Consider the following 18,803-nt stretch of genomic DNA (forward strand, 5'->3'; position numbering starts at 1 on the left):
ATATAGATGGCAAACAGGGACTTGAAAAGATACTCAACATCATTAGAGAAATTAAAAACTTGTACCTGAATATTTTTAGCAGCTTTATGTGTATTGTTAACAATTGGAAACAAATGTCCATCAACAAGTATATGACAAAACAAATTGTGGTATTGCTATACAATGAAATACTGCTTAGCAATAAAAAGGAATAAACTAATGGTATGTTCAACAACATAGCTGAATCTCTGTGTTGGCTAAGTGCAAGAAGCCAGATAAAAAAGTATATGCTGTATAATTCCTTTTATAAAATTCTTTATAAAATTCTTTATAAAATTCTTTAAAAATGCAAACTAACCTATAGGTTAGAAAGCAGATCAGTAGTCTCAAATGTACAAAGGGAAAGAGAGAGATTACAAAGAGCTGCAAAGAAACTTTTAGGGGTGATGGATATATTCCTTATCTTGATTATGCTAGGCATTTGTGGGTGAATACATATGTTAAAATTCATCAAATTGTGTTCTTTAATATGTGTAATCTATTGGTCACCAATTAAATGTCAGTAAAGATTATATATATGCATGTATATGTACACATGTACTCATATACATACACACATATATGCATACTCACATATATACACTTTCATTACACTTCCATGCACACAGTCACGTGTTCTTAGTCAAATTAATAACCTCTCTGCCTTCAGTTTATATTTGTCTAAAACGGTGATATAATGTTATTTCCCTCAAGGAGAACAACAATGATGGGCACAGAGCAAGATCTCAAAAAATGTTAGCTAAAATTATTACCCTGTGGTAATAGTTCACTTCGTTTTAAACCTTACTGATTTGTTTATTCTGCCTGTCTGTTTTTCTTTTATTTTTGAGAATGTCTGTTACCAGGAGCAAAATTGTGTTCCCTCGAGAACTATTTTCTAGAGGGTTTTTTGTTTGGTTTGGGTTTTTTTTGTAAGATCTGACTCTTGTAGAAGCATAAGCAGAAAAAATTGTGAAGAAGCCTTGTGAGATGGCATTCCCGGGCCTGAGAGGGGAAATCCTTGCGCTCAGAAACTTTCCATCCTCCTCCACAGCTGAAATGCCTTCCATGGCTGAAATGCCTTCCTCAGCATTTCTGTTTTGAACGCCCTTTCTTGGGGGATCCTAACCCAGCTGCGAGAATTCACTGTGGGCTGAAACCTGGCAGATTAAATCCCGGGGAGAAAAAGCGATTTGAAAGTAATATTTGTTCTTAAAATGACAAATATGTATTGCAGATATTATTTTCTATGTTGCAATTAAATCATTGGGGATTTTACAGATGAGTGACTTTGTATGGCCTAAGACAATTCAATAAGACACTTGAATTTGCCAGTGACAGTTTTCCTTTGTTTCTTTTAATTTTTTAAGAAAAAGTAGACTAAGCTATATAACTTTTCAAAATCAACTCTTCTTTAGGTAAAATCTTATTATTGCAGCTACTAAATACCCAGGATTTGTATCTATTTGGGTGTTTTTTTTGTTTTTGTTTTTGTTTTTAACGGAGGAGTCTAGTGGTACAGAAGATTGAGCAAATTATTTAACCCTTTCATACTAAACTGCATTGTTTGAGCAGAGTGAAATGACATTGTTTATTTTAATGCTATAAAATTCTATGTCACCTCTTTTCCCATTCCCATTTTTTATAAAGAAAAAACAAAAACGAAAAGGAAAGCCTTCCTGTGTACTGGTTGCTTATCATCATGACTATGGTGATTTTTTTCTTCATTTGTTTCCTCACTCTCCTGTCATTTAAAGTGACCTGTCAGCTATTGACAGCCTACTTCCTTCAGATCCTAACCTGCAATTACACCAGCTGCAGTCAACATTGTCTTATTCCCACAACATTCGTAACATATCAAATTATATGATGGTACTGTTATTGATGACATAGATGGTGAATTAATAAGAACTACGTTATCTACAGCTATGAGATTGGCTACTTGGGTTTGCAGACCAGGAAATTGCTACAGATTAATATCTTAATTTCAGAAGGCATTTGACAGTGTCTTTTATTATATTCTAATATTCATAACCAGCTAAAGAAGTTTTTTCTGATTGGTATCATGTGGCTTTGTAATAGCTCGGAAGGATTTACGTGGTGTCAAATAATGAATTAGTATTAAACTGGAAAGAGGACTTTGATAGTAAGTGCCAGGATACTACACCCCATTCTCTTAAAATGATAAAATGTGTGTGAGACTGAGGTAAGATAACTGAGAAAGGAGAACCAATTTATTATACAGAAGAGTTTCTGTGATGGAGGGCAAATGACATCTAGCAGACTTGTGTTCTCCCAACATTCCTCAAAAAACTCGTACATACATTCATGCGCTGCCACAAAATTTATGAGAAGGACTCAAAAGCTTTAGTAAATTAATAGGCGTCAACAAGATATGTCTTCTAGACAAAAACTAATAAGATCTAGGACTTCATCTATTGAAGCATATCTGAATTTGTATTCATTTCTGGTGCCTTCTCTTAAAGAAGATATTCAAATAGAGAGGATTAGAGCATGTAATTTAACACATTCATTTAAGAACTGAAGTTTTTTTTCTGCACAATAGAAAGCTGTGTAGGAATATAATTGTTGCCTTCAAATGCCTGAAGATCTATCATAAGAAAAAGGGATTGCATTATGCCTGTTTTTGTTCTTCCAAAATACAAAACCAAGAGCAGTGTGGAAGTTATAGGGAAGTAGATTACGGTTCAATGTTAAAGAAATTATGTTTGACTTAGATGTTTTGTAAGACAGAATGGACTTTTTTTTGGAAAGTAGTGGTTTTCACTCAGGAAAAATTCACCCAGAGCCTGGACAAATATCTTGGGTTAATTTAGATTAGCATTTCTCACAGCATGCCCTGAAGATCACTACCCTCACAAGATAGTCCCCAAGACTCTGAGTCAACTAGCTTTGAGAGAGACCATATGGGATATTGCTTCTTGAATATTCACAGTGTGCATCAGCATATTAGATGCTCTGAAAGTCCTACATTAAAGAAACCTGTTTAACTTTGTGTAACCCGTTATTTCTCAAATTAATTTAAATCCTAAAAATGTGTCACATTTTGTGGAACAAATATGCTTCAGAACACATATGGAAAAATGCATTGGAGGAGGGAGACCTAATGACTTTGATTCCATGAAACCATTCTCTCCATATTTATTAATTCACATGTTAACTAACACTTGTATTTGTGTGTGTGTGTTTCCTGTGCTTGTGTATCAGAGAGTGAGTTTTTTTAATATAATTTGTTAGACTTTGGTTTAATTCATTTTTATTGAAATATAATATTTGCTGTATAATAATATAAAAGTACCAGGTATACAATATAGTGATTCACAATTTTTAAAGATTATCCTCCACGTAAAATATTGGCAGTATTCCCCATGTTGTACAATATACCTTTGTGGCTTATTTTATACCTAATAGTTTGTACGTCTTAGTCCCCTACACCTATATTGCCCCTCCCCCCTCTCCCCACGGCTAACCACTGGTTTGTTCTCTATATCTGTGAGTCTGCTTCTTTCTTGTTATATTCACTAGTTGCTGTATTTTTTAGATTCCACATATAAGTGATGTCCTGCAGTATTTGTCTTTCTCTGTCTGATTTATTTCACTTGGCATCATGCCCTCAGAGAGTGAGTTTGAAGGCATGCGCATATATAACTGACCAAATTGAAACATAGTTGTCTCGATGGTTGATAAATTGATAGCATGATGAATAAATAATCATTTTAGGATCCCAACTGCCTCAAAAAGACTACAATTCTCCACTTTCCCTCAGAGAGATCATGAAAGCCTGTTACAGTCACCACACATTATCAACTGTTCATCAAGAGAAAAGTAAGCCTGCATCTCCAGAACTTTTTTTTTTTTTTTAATTTTCCCCTCCCCTCCCTTGCAGTTTAGGCAAAAAGCCAATTTATTGAGCGTGGTGAGGGAGGGCAGGAGTAGATGTGAGAGGATACGGGGTTGAACCACAACTTAAACATCTGGTTTTATTTATGTGTAAGCACCATGCACAGAGCTTAATTAATGTGACTGAAAATAACCGTGTGTCTGCAGAAATGTTGGGTAGGCCTTATGTGTGTATATTTCTCTTTCCTAAACACCGATCCTATGCTCCTTATGGCACTGTCAAGATTTAGTTATGAGCACAAGTTATGAATGTGCATAGCAGTTTCTTTGTCTCTTTTCTGACTTTCTGGGCTTTTTTCCCCCCCGTAGTTTTCTTTCTAGAAAACTACTACTTTGGCAAGGGTTGAGGATTGAGTCATGGACATGCCTTTACTCGTGTCTTCTGTAATTTGAAGCCAAAATCTGAAGCAAATTCCAATACTGCTGTTTAGCTCTTGAAATGCTAATCACACATATATGCACACACCTGCAAAGCTATTTTTTTTTGTTCCTCTGGAAGGTTCTAGGACTGGGAGGACATATAGATAGAAAACAGTAAAGAGAATCCCTTTCCTGTCTCTTACAGGACTTTTATTTAAACTCGTGAGTGATTTAATACTGATCAAGAAGAAACAGTGTTCCCCAAATATGTTGCAGCTGATATCCAGCTGTTGTCCCTATAGTCCAATCAGATAGTAAGTCTTCAAATAGGGTAAACTGCTGCAGGAGTACATGTGTATGAGTACTTTATGTAAATATTACATAACATACATTTAGCCAAAGAAATGGAAAATAATAACTTTGAAATAGGCCAAAGATATAATATCAAGCTTATGTTTTCCTTTTTCTGTCTCTCACTCTCCTTCTCTTTTTAAAGTATTTAGTTATTAATGTCAGAGTCCATCAATAACCTAAGTAAAAGGATCTCTAATAAAGTGAAGCAAAATCTGGAGTCATTATTTCCAAACCGTTTTTCTTAAAATTAGCAGAAGCCATTTTTCAAATGAAAAGTCTTGAATGATTTTGATTTTAAAAAAGAAAAAAATATAACAATAAATGAAGAGTTTTATTGGTAAAACTGTGTCTCTTCTGTGGCTTACAGTCCTTGAGGTACCTCCAGGAACTTGGTGTGACAACCACTACTCTAGAATATAGGAAATCATAAGACCCATATGAATCAGGAAGGATGAAATAATCTCTCTGTGATTCAGTGTAAGTCAAGTCTAGATCAATAGCCAAAAAAATTACCTCTTGCTTTTTAATAATATGGCCTAGCTTATATTTTGTTTTTCTTAGTGTCATTGCATTCCAAACCAGGGAAACATAAAGATATATTCTTAGGTCAGATGTCCCAAGCAATGCTATGCCTCAGGATCATCTCAAGCTTTTTAAAACACAGGTTTTGGGCTCACAGACCCAGAAGGTCTGAATCGGTAGATCTTATGTTAGGCTTTGGCATTTGCATCCAAACTATTAAAATAAATAAATTAATAAAACCTACCTAGGTGAGTCTTTTGTGCCCCCAGGTTTAGGAACTACTACTGCTCCCCACAAAAGGATAGAATCGTAAAGTCATTGGATTTTCAGTCCAGTGCAGTCAGTACTTTTGATTGCCAGCATGATGCTGATACTAGAGATCAAAGATGGAAGGTCTAATCTATCCTTTTATTCTTAAGGTCTATGATTTCTTTCTTTCACATTCTAGATCATTTCAATTCTGTCTGCTACTTTTTTGAATGTCTACTATATGAGATTAAACAAACAAAAGGCAAAAGTGTGCTCTAAAGAGGAAAATGGATTCAACTATCTAGAATAAGAAGCGGGTTATCTTAAGTACCAGAGTGGAGGGAAAACACAATTCTGTGAGAGCTCAGTGGAATTGACTGTGATTGGAAGCATTAGAAGGATATGAAATAAGTGATCATTGAGTTCTTCCTTGGATTATGAGTAGAATTCTGTGCTGTGTCAAAGAGGGTGGGTTCAAAAAGGGGTTTAAAGCATAGAAAACCTAATGAGTATGGATGGAAGTTTGTAGCTTGTTAGGAGGTGATGAGTAGGCTGATGTAGCTCTTTGTCAGAGAAGAGCAGAGAAGGTCCTTAAGAGTGACTGTAGTCAAGTTTGGGTTCTTTTTGAAGGTCTCAGGCAGAAGCACCATTACGGAGGTGGTGAACATTTGGGAGAGCAAACTGATACCCCAGGAAAATGAATGGGATATGGCCATGTTAGACATGATAGAAAGAAGGTTTGTATTAATGTTGAAGGAATCCAGGGATATAAAGAATAGATGCAGTTGGGATGAGGATACTTAATTGACATTGAGCTGGTGAAACTGGGGTAGGTTGAGAAGACTGAAGATGCTGTGGATGTGAGAAAGTGTATGGTAGGCACGGGCTCAACCTGATAGTTCTGATGGGTCAGAAGATGGCTGGATGATGTGATAGGGACATCATACTTACTGTTAGCCACAATGATTTTTAACTTCAAGCAAAGTATATTTATTTTAAAGTGAAGGACACTTCTTGGCTATTCAGTTCTTAAAATGACTTGAATAGTTTTTACTCTTTTAATAATATGTGTTCACTGTCAAAGAAAAAATAAAGGATGGAGATGAGTAAAAAGAAGTAACTGAAAATTATTAAATTTATTATTAAATCTCAATGCCCAAGGATAGTCGTTGGTAACACGATGAGGTATTTTTCCAAGTCCCTTTTGTTTCCAACTTATGAGCATTTGTTTCAAAACTGGTATCACCTTACTAATACTTTTTGTAACCTGTATTTTCTAACCCCAATATATCATAAAGTTTTTCGATATTCTTAAATCTTCTTCTATAACACTAAGTAGAATGGCTGAAGAGTGTTTCATGATATAAATTACCCCAAATTTCTTTAATTCACACTAATGATAGGCATTTAGTTAGTTTAATCCTCTTTTTGTTTAATTGCAAATTTTCCTGAGAAAAATCCCTTTATATCAATTTTTTCATTCATATCTTATTGTTTCTCATCTGTCAATGAGATTTACAGTAAATTCTAAAGTAAATTCTCATCTGTGAGGTTTCTGTGTTGAAACGTTTATTCCTAATTCTTTGCCATCACTGGTCACTGTGGTAAGGTATCAGGTACTAGAGTGGCCCTCACACCCAAAATGGGTGAGAGCCCTGATCCTGTCTTCATCATCATCTACCATGATTTCGTTTGTTCAGAACAATTGAATTTTGAATTTGGCCCCATTATACAAGTTGACTGTTATTCTTTTCCTCGTCTTCCACATAAATAAATCCATTTAGTGTGGTCATAGAGTGAAGGAATTATGCTTATCTTTACCCCTTTGATGTTTGGCACAGATTATCTTTAAGACATTACTTCAAAGTAAGTGTGACATAGGACCAGTGAGGTTCAGCGAGAAAAATAGAACCAGATATATATTAAGAGCTTTATTGTAAGGAAATGGCTTACATGATTGGGGGGCTGGCTAGTAAGTGTGAAATCCATAGAACAGGCCATCAGGAAGAGCAGACGTGAACTTTTGGTCATGAGTTGAAGCTGCCACCTACAGAAGAAACTTATTTTTCTTTAGGGAAGAAGAAGAAATTCTCTTTTTAAGGCCTTTCAACTGATTGAATCAGGCCCACTCAGACTATCTGGGATAATCTCCTTTACTTAAGTAAACTGATTATGGACATTAATCACATCTACAAAATACCTTCACAGCAATATCTAGGTTAATGTTTGGTTGGGGACTGTAGCCTAGCTAAGTTGACACATGAAACTGGCCATTACACTTCTGCAGTTAGTTTTCATTCTCTCTCTGTGTGTCTGTCTCTCTATCCCTCTGTCTCTCTCTTTCTCTCTGCTATAATTGGAACTAAGATTTATGAAAGAATTTTGGGGCAGGGGGATGGGCAAGAATAAAATCTATTAAACAGGAAGCCAAGTTAATGGAAAAAAGAATATTTTTGTTGATTGTTTTTTTTCAGATGCCTTTTCTTACAGTGAGAGCCCTATTTTTCCTTGCTGAAGGAAAAACAAGTATAAAGATCTTAGCTGCTTGGAAGCTCAGATCTAAGTGTAAATTGCATTAATTTTAATTGCATTAATTTTCCCATCATTTAGCAATAAATCCAAACTCCTTGGCCTGCAATGCATTAGATGATCTGGGCCTTTTTTGCTTATCCAGCTTATTAAGTTCCAGACAAACCAACATTTTTTTTTTTTTTCCTCAAAATGCCAAAGTGCTTCTCCCAAGAATCTTTGCTCTTTTCTCTTTGCCTTGAACACATTCTCCAAGTCTTCTCTTTCCTGGCCTTGCTATTGGCATCTCAGCTCAAATATCACCCCCTCAGAGAGGGCTTCCTGGCCACCCTAGCTAAAGGAGTCCCCTCATCCCCAAATTACTTTATCCCGCTATCCAATTTTAATTTTTATATTGAAAAGTTATATCTATAATAATCTTAGTGATTTAACAGTTTTCTTAGTTATTATATATCTCCACTTTATCTGCATCTTTTGGAGAACAGAGACTTTTTGTTTTCCACTAAATCATAGTGACAAGAGCCTTACCTGACATTTAGTAGAGCTTTACTCCTTACTTATGGAATGAATAAATGATTCCCAATTTACTTTCCAGGTACAACTCATCACTCCTTTCTGTATTTTTTTGGTCTTTCCTTCTAATACTGTCTTTTCCTTTTATATACGTTTTTATTTTAAGCCGCCTTACGGTAAATATTATTTTTGGAAGTTTTATGTGTATACACTCTGTTGATAAATGTGTGCCTTTGCAGAGGTAATCAAGTGTCCCTGGTGAGGTGTCTCATTCTCCACTCCTGAGTGGAATATAATATATCAACCTTTTAGAATTCTCACTGGGACCACAGGGACACAGATGTCAGAACAGGATGCTGTGTGTGATGCATTCTAGGAAGCCTCATGGCAGCTGCAAGGGAATAGGGAGCCGAGGGAATGTGCCTTGGCTGAAATTTTCTGTATCATTCCACCACGCTGACTCCTCTGTACAGTAACATTTCTCCCATTTGGCATCTGGTTCAGCCAAAACTAATATGTAATGTGTCGTGATTATGAAGTGTGGTGAGAAGGTGGTGAGTATCTAGGGAATAACTTCTACCTCTAACTAGTGCTGAGGAAGGATTGGCTGATGACTTTCCAAATATCTCGAAAAAGGAGTTGGACACCTATTCATTCCCTTGTTTGTGCTTTTATTTTAAAGACATTTTTTTGACCCTGCGTATACTTTAACATGTGCAATATGCTAAAAGTAAAATAATATGTAAACAATTTTCTTTGTAATGTTATACTTATTTGCAAAGAATTTATTATTACCTGGGAAAGCCTGTAAAGCAAGATATTTCTGTTGTTTTGATTTGATTTCTCCCTGGAATTCATCCAGATAACATTCCAAAACTCCAATTTTAGTAACAAAGACGTGATTTTAAGGCAGATTTGCTAGAAAAGAAAAATTTTTTACTTCACCGTGTATGTTCAAAAAATAGCATCATTTTATGGGCAGATTATAATTTCAAAGTTTGACTATCATAGTTAGCAGATATTTTATGAAATATGTTGTACTTTATTTTCTCTATTGCCTATATTGTTCTCTGGTAGGAGGAACGTGAATTTATGTAGATTATCAGGGTATCATTAGGGCAGTTTTTGGTAACGGATTAATGATTATGCCACTCTAAGAATTTCTTAATTGGAAATGTGCCACATAGAATTTCACCAATTCCTACTCTGATAGTCGTAAAAGCGTGTATAATAGGATAGATAATATATACCAACAAAAATAGAACTCAGAAGAGAAAATTATAATTTTCATGATTATCAGAAAATAATATTTGTGGTTTATGATTGTTCTTCTGCAGATGTGAGTGTTCTAGTTTCAGAAGGAGAAAGTTTCCCCAAATGTCATTTGCTTTTATGAAGTCCCTTGTGCAAGAATGCAATTTTCTGTTTGTACCTCAATGCACTAAGACCACCTACATTGTCAGTATTATTTGAATTATGAAATAACTCTGTTGCCTGGATTTTTTTCTTCCCAGAAAACTTTACCATCATAGATAAAGGCAGGTTACTCTATTTACATATGCTAACTATTTAAGTGACTGACCTTGACCCATAGTCAGTAGCTTTGCTAATGTTCATAAATTACAAAAGGAATGTCTTCTCCAGCTGAAGTTGGGTAGTAATTGTAAACCTAAAATAGTAAATGAGAGGAATGTTGCACATGGAGGTCCAGCTAGCAGCATGTTATTTATACAAATTTTTGGACCACCTTTGGACAGGATAAAAAAACTGTTATCAAATGATTAACCACCTCATGGTTAGATGGCCTGCTTCATGTCATCAGTAGCATGTCCTGTCCTACACTGTACATGAAACACAAGTCATAATAGTTGCTGATGAAAGACAGACAGGAAATTCACTTAGCTCTAAGAAATGGGAAAATTTAACTGGGGGGGGAAGATAACATGGGAATTTGAGAGCTGTGTTCAAGTTTTGGAATGAGTGTAAGGAAGAAATAAGGTGGGACTTCTTAGAAATGCCTGGAGAAGTCAGAACCACTCAGGGATGGGAGGATTTTATAAAGTCACAGTGCAGCACAGTCAAATCTAATCCAGTGAGCTCCTTAACCCTGAAAGAGATCACACAGAGCCTGGACCGTCCAGTGGTGGTGTAGATGCAGACATAGAGGAGGAAATTGATTGGAGTTTTTATAAAACCCCAGATTTGTTTTAAGGCATCATGCCTCCCTCAGGCACTGCCAGTTACTGAGTATTTACTAAATGAAAAATATTGTCCTAGAAACTAGGAAGAGAAAATAAGCATAAATTATATCCTAGTTAAACTGTAGACAAGCAAGTAAGAATCATAGAGGCTTAGTACTTTGCCCAGTAGTTGATAACACTGAGATTCAAAGCCTTATTGGCTTCAAAGCTTTTTTGTTTGTTTTATTTTTTTTCCCTTTTCCATCAGAAATGAACTTGCTGACTTAGCAGTCAAATTAGTTATATTTCCGTATCTCCCTCCTCTTCCTGCAATTGCTAGAAAACTAAAAGGGAGACTGTGAGTACAGTGGAAAGAATATTTTAGTGAGACACCTGAATTTTAGCTCTGATTCTGCTATTGACCCTTAGGACCTTGAACAAACCTTCCATCCTCACCCCGTTTATCCCTGAGCTGCAGTGTCCCCTTGAGAAGATCAGAGAGGGTGGCCTCTGTGCTTCCTTTCAGCCCCGACACCGACACCGTGTCACTCTCTGACTTCAGCCTCCTCCACCTAACCCTGGGAAACATTGCTGAGGACTTGTGGAGCCTGTCGGCTGGGGGTTGATTATCATTATTCTCATTCTAATTTCTAATCATGACATAAACACTCGGTTGATATCAAGAACAGGATAAGGGTTTGAAAGAGGTATAATATTTTCCCAATAAAGATCTTACAGGCTGCCATTCTCCCTTCCACCAACATAAGGTACTAGTTCCAGAAGAATGAAAAGTTGCTGAAAGCTGTGAATTACCCACAGCAAATCAGCACTCTTTCCACTCATCACTCTGTGGCCTCATCATCTCCATTTGTCTGTGGGATCCTCATGGCTTTCTGGATGTTAGAGACACTAGTTCCTTAATTTTGATTTGTTGCTCTGGTTCTTAGTGGATGAGAACTGCCTGCATTTCATGAAGGCATGTAATAAGTCTCAGATGAGACCTTACTATAGTTAACTAGAAATGTGATAAATGTAAGACTCCATCTTCAAACACACACACACACACACACACACACACACACACACACACACACACCTCTATTCGTTTATAATAGTGATATTGTAAAAGTGATTTTGGAATTGTTTCATTCCATATATTTCCAAGCACTTTCTTATATTTCTTCTTTCACAGCCCTTCACTAATAGGCCATGTATCTGGTTCTGTTCTGTTACTGGAGATTATTTTAGGGGAAAAATATATAATGACTATCTCTAATGGTTAAATTTCAAATGAAAAGCTCCACCTGCCTTCATTTTTAGCATTAGAATCGATCAGCCTTTTTTCCTACTCAAGCTTTCTACCAAAGTGTTCTTTTATTTCTGTGAAAAGCAAACATAAGCGTTCACCAGTTTTCTCCAGAATGTGGTGCTCTGGGGACAAATTTTCACTGCCTCTTGTTACTAATAACAGTCAACATGCTGGAATCCCACATACCCTTAAAAGGTATCAGTAACTATGCCAATGTGAAATAGGAACCACCATTCCTTTGAATCCAGGCCAAAAGTTTTAGTACACTAAAACTGGGACTGGAGATGATGTGAAATAGAAAATATGGTATTTTTATTCGTAGGTTGTTCTGAAGGAAGTTGCCATATTAATCTTTAAAATCATTGCTTAAATACAATAATCTCTTACATTGCTATATAGCTTTAGAGTTTGTAACCTACTTTGATATATTTTGATATATCCCACAATACTCCTGTGAGACAGATGGCCAGGAGACATATATATATATATATACACACACACACACACACACATACACACACACACACACACACACACAAAATGACATTCATAGGATGTCCTGACAAGGAGACAAAGTAAACAAGTGAAAACAAATTTTGGAACCATATCATCTGATTCCTAATACTGTACTCTTCCTGCTGTCTACACTGAAATTTCGTGGACACGTGCAATAAACTTTATGGACTGGACCAGTTTTTTTAAAAAGCATCAAATACCCAGTGATCCCCAGCCCCCAACACAGTACATAATCTGAGATTCCTATTTATGTCTACTAGGTTAGTTATGCATCAGAGGACTCTACTCCAGATGGGTCTTCAACAAAATAAATAACTTTCTTCCTCCCTCGAGCTCCACTGCTCCACCATTGCACTGGGAAAATAGGGGCCAGTTTACTGTCTTTAAAGCATCTAATTGCCAGATGACATCCAGGCAATTGTAGACTTTAATCATTAATGTATTTCCCTTAGAGGAATGTGTTTTGGGTGTATATGTGATTCTAAACTGTAAAAAACTAGGTAACCAAAATGAAGCAATTACTTTCTGATATGTTGAGAAATTTTAAAAAGTTGAACTTCCCATGACCATGAATTTTTAAGTTCTGTTTATGGTATTACTTTCCACTCAACAGTTCAGAATTGTCCTTATGGCCAATAAAGGCAGATTGTCTCTCTCTGTCCTTGGGGACATATAAAGCCACATAAAAGCAATTGGGAGAAATTACTTAATTTAAGTTTTAAAATGTTAATGGAGGGTAAACAGTGACCAAACCGGATGCTGAGCTATTGACCTAGGTCTTTGGGGCCTTTCAGGTTGCAGAATAGCTGTTACTTCCTTTAAGCATTTGCAAGTCAGGCATGGAAACTTTTAAGCAGGCTGGTTTTCATTCTGTAATTGCACTAAGTAGAAGCCAGCTGTGAGCCTCTCAGGACCCTTCATTGGACTGAGATTTTAAACATTTTGCTGAGTAGGCAGTAAAGTTTTCTTCTCTTTATTCCCACCCTCTTGGTGAAAGTGCACTCTTAATAAGCTGAAAGGAAACGGGGTATGAAAATAACAAATGAAGAACTTGTGTTGAACACAGATTTTAGTGCTTCCCTAAAGGTCGCACAAGCCACCAAATGGAACTTAATTTATGACTATTACATACGAGCTGTGTGTAGATACTCAGTAAATATTTGTTGAATGGATCGCATATTGGTTAACTCACTTTGTGCATATAGTATGATAGAAATATATCCAGTCTATCTGCAAGGCCAGTAGCTTTCCAGACAAGAATTCAGTTTGCTCTGAGTTGAGGCTACTTTGTATAAGGCCAACAAACTAAAAGATGCACATGTCTTAAGTCAAAATCATCACCACACCTCAAAAAATGCTACTTTCCATGTTCCTGATCATGAAGATGAAAGCATTGCCTTCATGGAGAATGGATATGATGGATATGATTTTTTTCCCTTTGGTTCATACATCAGTTGTCCTTGGATGACCATTCAGATCAGATTCATGTCTAACAAAAAGATGATCCAGTTGTAGGTCTTGACTCTGATGGAACAGGTTGATTTTCCAGTTATTCTGCAAGTGACAGATTCAGTAACCATTAGTTGGCATTCTCTCTTACAAGCCTGAAATCACCCTTTTTTTTTTTTTTTTTTTTTTTTGCGGTACACGGGCCTCTCACCGTTGTGGCCTCTCCCGTTGCGGAGCACAGGCTCCGGACACGCAGGCCCAGCTGCCATGGTTCACGGGTCCAGCCGCTCCGCGGCATGTGGGATCCTCCCGGACCGGGGCACAAACCCGTGTCCCCTGCATCGGCAGGCGGACTCTCAACCACTGCGCCACCAGGGAAGCCCCGAAATCACCCTATTTTGAACTCAGGTTTGTGGATTAAATGAGCTACGTAATCATGCTATAGACCCAATAAAAACTATTTAAATATTCTATCAGTGCCTTGGAAACATCCCCATAATACATAATGCCTTACAGTGATAAACTGTAAGGCAAATTTCTGTGGTGCCAGTTACTATGGGCATCGATACACAAATGCTGAGTCATTGCATGGAAAAGGATTAAAAGGCTGAATATACCTTTAAGAAATGTCTAATGCAACCATAGTTACCTTTCTCATTTCTCCACAGTCCAGTGAGTTTTTTTTTTTTTGTCCAGTGAGTTTTTGTTCTGTTTCTTAATCCTAGAGTGTACAGTAATCATTTTAGCTATATCACATAGAGGAAATACAGGGAACAGACAGCTTAATGCGTTCATTTTATTTATTTCATCCATCCAACACCTACAGGATGTTCTAGACTCTGAGGAGGAACAAGAATGAATAAGTCCTGGGACTTCCCTGGTGACACAGTGGTTAAGAATCCGCCTGCCAGAGCAGGGGACACGGGTTCAAGCCCTGGTCCAGGAAGATCCCACATGCCATGGAGCAACTAAGCCCGTGGACCACAACTACTAAGCCTGCGCTCTAGAACCCACGAGCGACAACTACTGAGCCCACATGCCACAACTACCGAAGCCCAGGTGCCTAGAGGCTGTGCTCCGCAACAAGAGAAGCCACCGCAGTGAGAAGCCCGTGCACCATAACAAAGAGTAGCCCCTGTGTGCTGCAGCTAGAGAAAGCCCGCGTGCAGCGTCGAAGACCCAATGCAGCCAAAAATAAATAAATACAAAAATAAAAAAGAATGAATAAGTCCTATTTTCTACCCTTAGCAAGTTCACTATAAGTAGAAAATCAACTCAAATAATCTCTCATATTGATCCCTCCCTCCTGTGAGTCCCCATGCTATTTTGGAGCCCTTCTTGGGGATATAGTGTAGTCTGTCTTTAGAATCTTATGTGTGTTCCTTGCATGCTTCTTGGTGGACTTGGAACTCCTGGAAGCAAAGACTGTGTCTTCCTCATCTTTGTATCCCTGGTTCCCACTATTATTCCTAGTGTATATTATGAACTTACACGTTTTAAAAATGAATGAATGATCTGATGATTTTGCCACTAACAATCTATAAGACTTCTAACTAGTAATCTGGTATCTCTGGGGCCTGTTTCCTCATCTGTAAGTGAGGAAGTGAGGATAATGCATGCTACATCTTATAAAGTTATGATATCAAAATTAGATGCATTAAATTTTGTAGTCTGTGAAACACTATACCAATGAAAAGAATCACTCTTATTAAAATGGAATATATGCTTTCATTTAACTCTCAGTTGCCATTTAACTACACCTGGCAATGATGTTTGAAGGGATCTCAGGGGCCTTACTATTAGTGGGAAACTCAACCATCATGCATCCCATAAAATTTTCCTTCCTTATAATGCTCAATTGTTAAAAAAAAAAATTTAAGGTAGGTTCTAATGAAGCATATTAAGTATAGCTTATTCGTCAAACTCTTAACCTCTGTCTTGACCATAAAATATGAATTATTGTGGTATATGGCTCTATTCAGGGTATGATAAATGCTGTATGTACTTCGGGAGGAAACTATAAGGTATGTTTCTGGTTTGCCTTGAGGAAGAAATAAATGGCCTATGCAGTCACTTCCATCTCTGGTTTCAATGATTAATGCATCCTGGAGGAACAACTTCCTTTAGGCTGCAATGCCAGTTGCTATCCTTATTTCATCCCTTGAGTTTTACAGGGAATGTGAACTGAAAAATATTTAGCTTTTAATTTAGATAACTTTTTTCTTTGACTCCTGCTTGTGTCTTTTACATTTTTTTTTTTCCATTCTGGAGTTAGTTTTTCTTGTGCATATCTAGGTTGTTATCTAGGAGGACACGGGAGGTGATAGAGATAATGCCGGGCTGTGCCTAAGGTTTGGAGGTAGAGCGGATGCTCAGGAGGCTGCGAGAGACCTCAGCAGCTCAAGTGCCAAAAGGTTCTGTGTGTCTTACCTTGTTACTCACTCGTGGCCTCTATGAGGCTTGGGACCAATCAGGATTCCATGTTAGTGCCAGGTCTTCACTTGCTATGTCATTAGGTGCAGTAGATAAGCATTTTGTGAAACCATTTGAGTGTATTTTGCATTCTTTCATGAGATGATTAGTCAGGTGTGGCCACAAGAGGGGACAAGGTTCAGGAAAACAAAGTTTATTATATCCACAGCTTCTAAAGAGAGGCACTGCATGCCATGAGGGAGTCATGTAGTGGGAACATCAATGGGGCCAGCTCAACCAAGCAGCTGGGGGGGCCGAGAAAGAAAGAGGACCCATGGGCAAGTGCCTTTATTGGGGGTCAAGGTGGAGTACATAAGCAAAAGGCACAAGAAGATTTTCTGGGTGTGTTTGAAGGTCACTAAATCACAGTCGGGGCAGGGAGGAAAGGGTACTTGTGGCAAGGGCCAGCCTTATGCCACCTGTGCAGAAGCTCAGGGCCTCTATTTATTCACTGCAATGGGAATAATCCACTGTCTTATTTTTTTTAAATCATGATTTCATGTAACAAACATTGAATGTCTGCAATATATGTCATCAGAAGAAAAGCAAAAGGCAAAAAAAAAAAAAAAAAGAGAATTAGATACAGCATCCACAGTTAAATTGCTTACGATTTGATTTGATCAAAATGCCTTACCGTAGATTCATCAACATTCATACTTCAAACGACTAATGTGCATCAGTCATTTAAAATAACCTTAAAAAGCATGCTGATTAATAACTATATGAAGATAGCAATACTATGCAAATGCATAGGATGCATAGGTACGGGAGATTGAGGTATTGAGACTGAGGGAAAAGGACTGATATTAAAAATCCATTTGCTAAAATCTCAGATCACGGTATCTTATTATTTTCTGAAGATTTTATACAGAGCAGTGATTTTTCCTCAGAGTCCATATTTTTGTTGAGGCTTGGGGATCTATGAAATCCATAATATTGTATGCACGACTGTGTGCACACGAGCATCCTTCTGGGGAGAAATCTAAAGTTTACGCTAATTTCTAAAAGTAATAATCCAGTCATATTTAAAAATCACTAATGCATATTTGACTTATAATTTACTTCTCCTTTTAGGGAAGACAGTGTGTTTGGTGGAAAGATCCTAGAATTAAGATGGAAAGGCATAGGCACGTGCAGTGACAATAGGATGGTGGAGTTGGTACCTTTTGCGGTTCCCATCACGGTTGACAAAACCTTGCTGGTGTGGGAGCTGAGCTCTGGACCCACGGCCGAGGCCTTGCAATCTTCTCCCAGTTTGGCCTTCTGTATTCAGTCCGAGTCTTCCCAGATGCAGCAGTGGCCGGTTCTGGGTTCTATGCCATCATCAAGTTTTATTCAGCAAGGGATGCCCACAGAGCCCAAAAGGCATGCGACCAGAAGCAGCTTTTTCAGACATCTCCAGTGAAGGTTCGTCTCGGCACCAGATATAAGGCGATTCAACATAATACGCCTGCCCTAAACGGCTCCAGATACCAAGAATTGGCAAATTACTACTTTGGTTTCAATAGGTGGTCAAAAAGGATCATCAGGCTTCAGGATCTTTCTAACCTTGAAGAAAGGGAAAAGGAAGATATTGTGACACCACTTCACAAGCAAAGCCTGAAGTTCTTTTGTGCTTTAGAGGCGGTATTGCTCTCCCACGAGTGCAGGAGTCCCGAAGTTGGCATGGCTGAGGAACCTGTGGATAACTTGGAGGAAGGGTCGTTATCATTCCTTATGAAAAGGAAGCTAACCCAGAAGGTTGCTATTCAGAAGGCTATGAGAGATGCATTCCAGAAACAGCTGATTGTGGTTTTAGAAAGTGGTAAAACAGCTGTGGCATGTAGACCGTGTGAAGAGGTCACAGATGCTAGAACTGAAGAAGAACTGCAGGATTTAATTCAAGTATGTGGAGATAAAAGCTCAAGGGGTACACAGCCAGCGTAGCCATAATTCAAAACAACCAGCAGGATCTGGAAGACTTTGGCATGTCTACTCAGCTCTGTCATCCTTAGGAAAAGGTGAAACTCTGAAACTGCTTTTGAGGCAGGGAATTTCTAGGACTTTTCCAAGTCCCGAGCCTTGTCTCTGGCCCCTTATTTGAAGTTTGGAGAGCAGGATCGAGGGCCATCAGTGTACGTCTACAGTTGTGGATACAGGAGAAGACACAGGCCTTTTAGAACTCCCCTCTAATAGAATTGCAGGGATTTGGGAAGAAAGTAACTATGGCCTTAAGTGTGATTATGCTACAGTGTTTAAAAACTATTCATGCCTTTCAAGTAAGGTATATTACCCAGATCTCAGCATCTCATATATATCTTGTGTTAAATATTTTGCCGAAGAACCTTTCTGTAAACCAATTATATGGATGCCTCAAATTAGGGATTAAGTTGTCAACGTAATTTCTAAAAGAAAACATTAATGTACTGCAT

General features: G+C 37.7%; 1 protein-coding gene and 1 pseudogene across 1 annotated transcript in view; both read left to right on the top strand.

Moving 5' to 3' along the window:
* The window catches only part of P3H2 (prolyl 3-hydroxylase 2), a 146,481-nt gene that overhangs the window by 57,675 nt on the left and 70,003 nt on the right, over positions 1-18,803 (top strand). The window lies entirely within an intron of this gene.
* Positions 17,540-18,444, top strand: LOC132424831 (RAD52 motif-containing protein 1-like; annotated as a pseudogene).

The sequence above is a fragment of the Delphinus delphis genome, chromosome 4 (genome assembly GCF_949987515.2).
Source record: "Delphinus delphis chromosome 4, mDelDel1.2, whole genome shotgun sequence".
Classification (NCBI taxonomy): domain Eukaryota; kingdom Metazoa; phylum Chordata; class Mammalia; order Artiodactyla; family Delphinidae; genus Delphinus; species Delphinus delphis.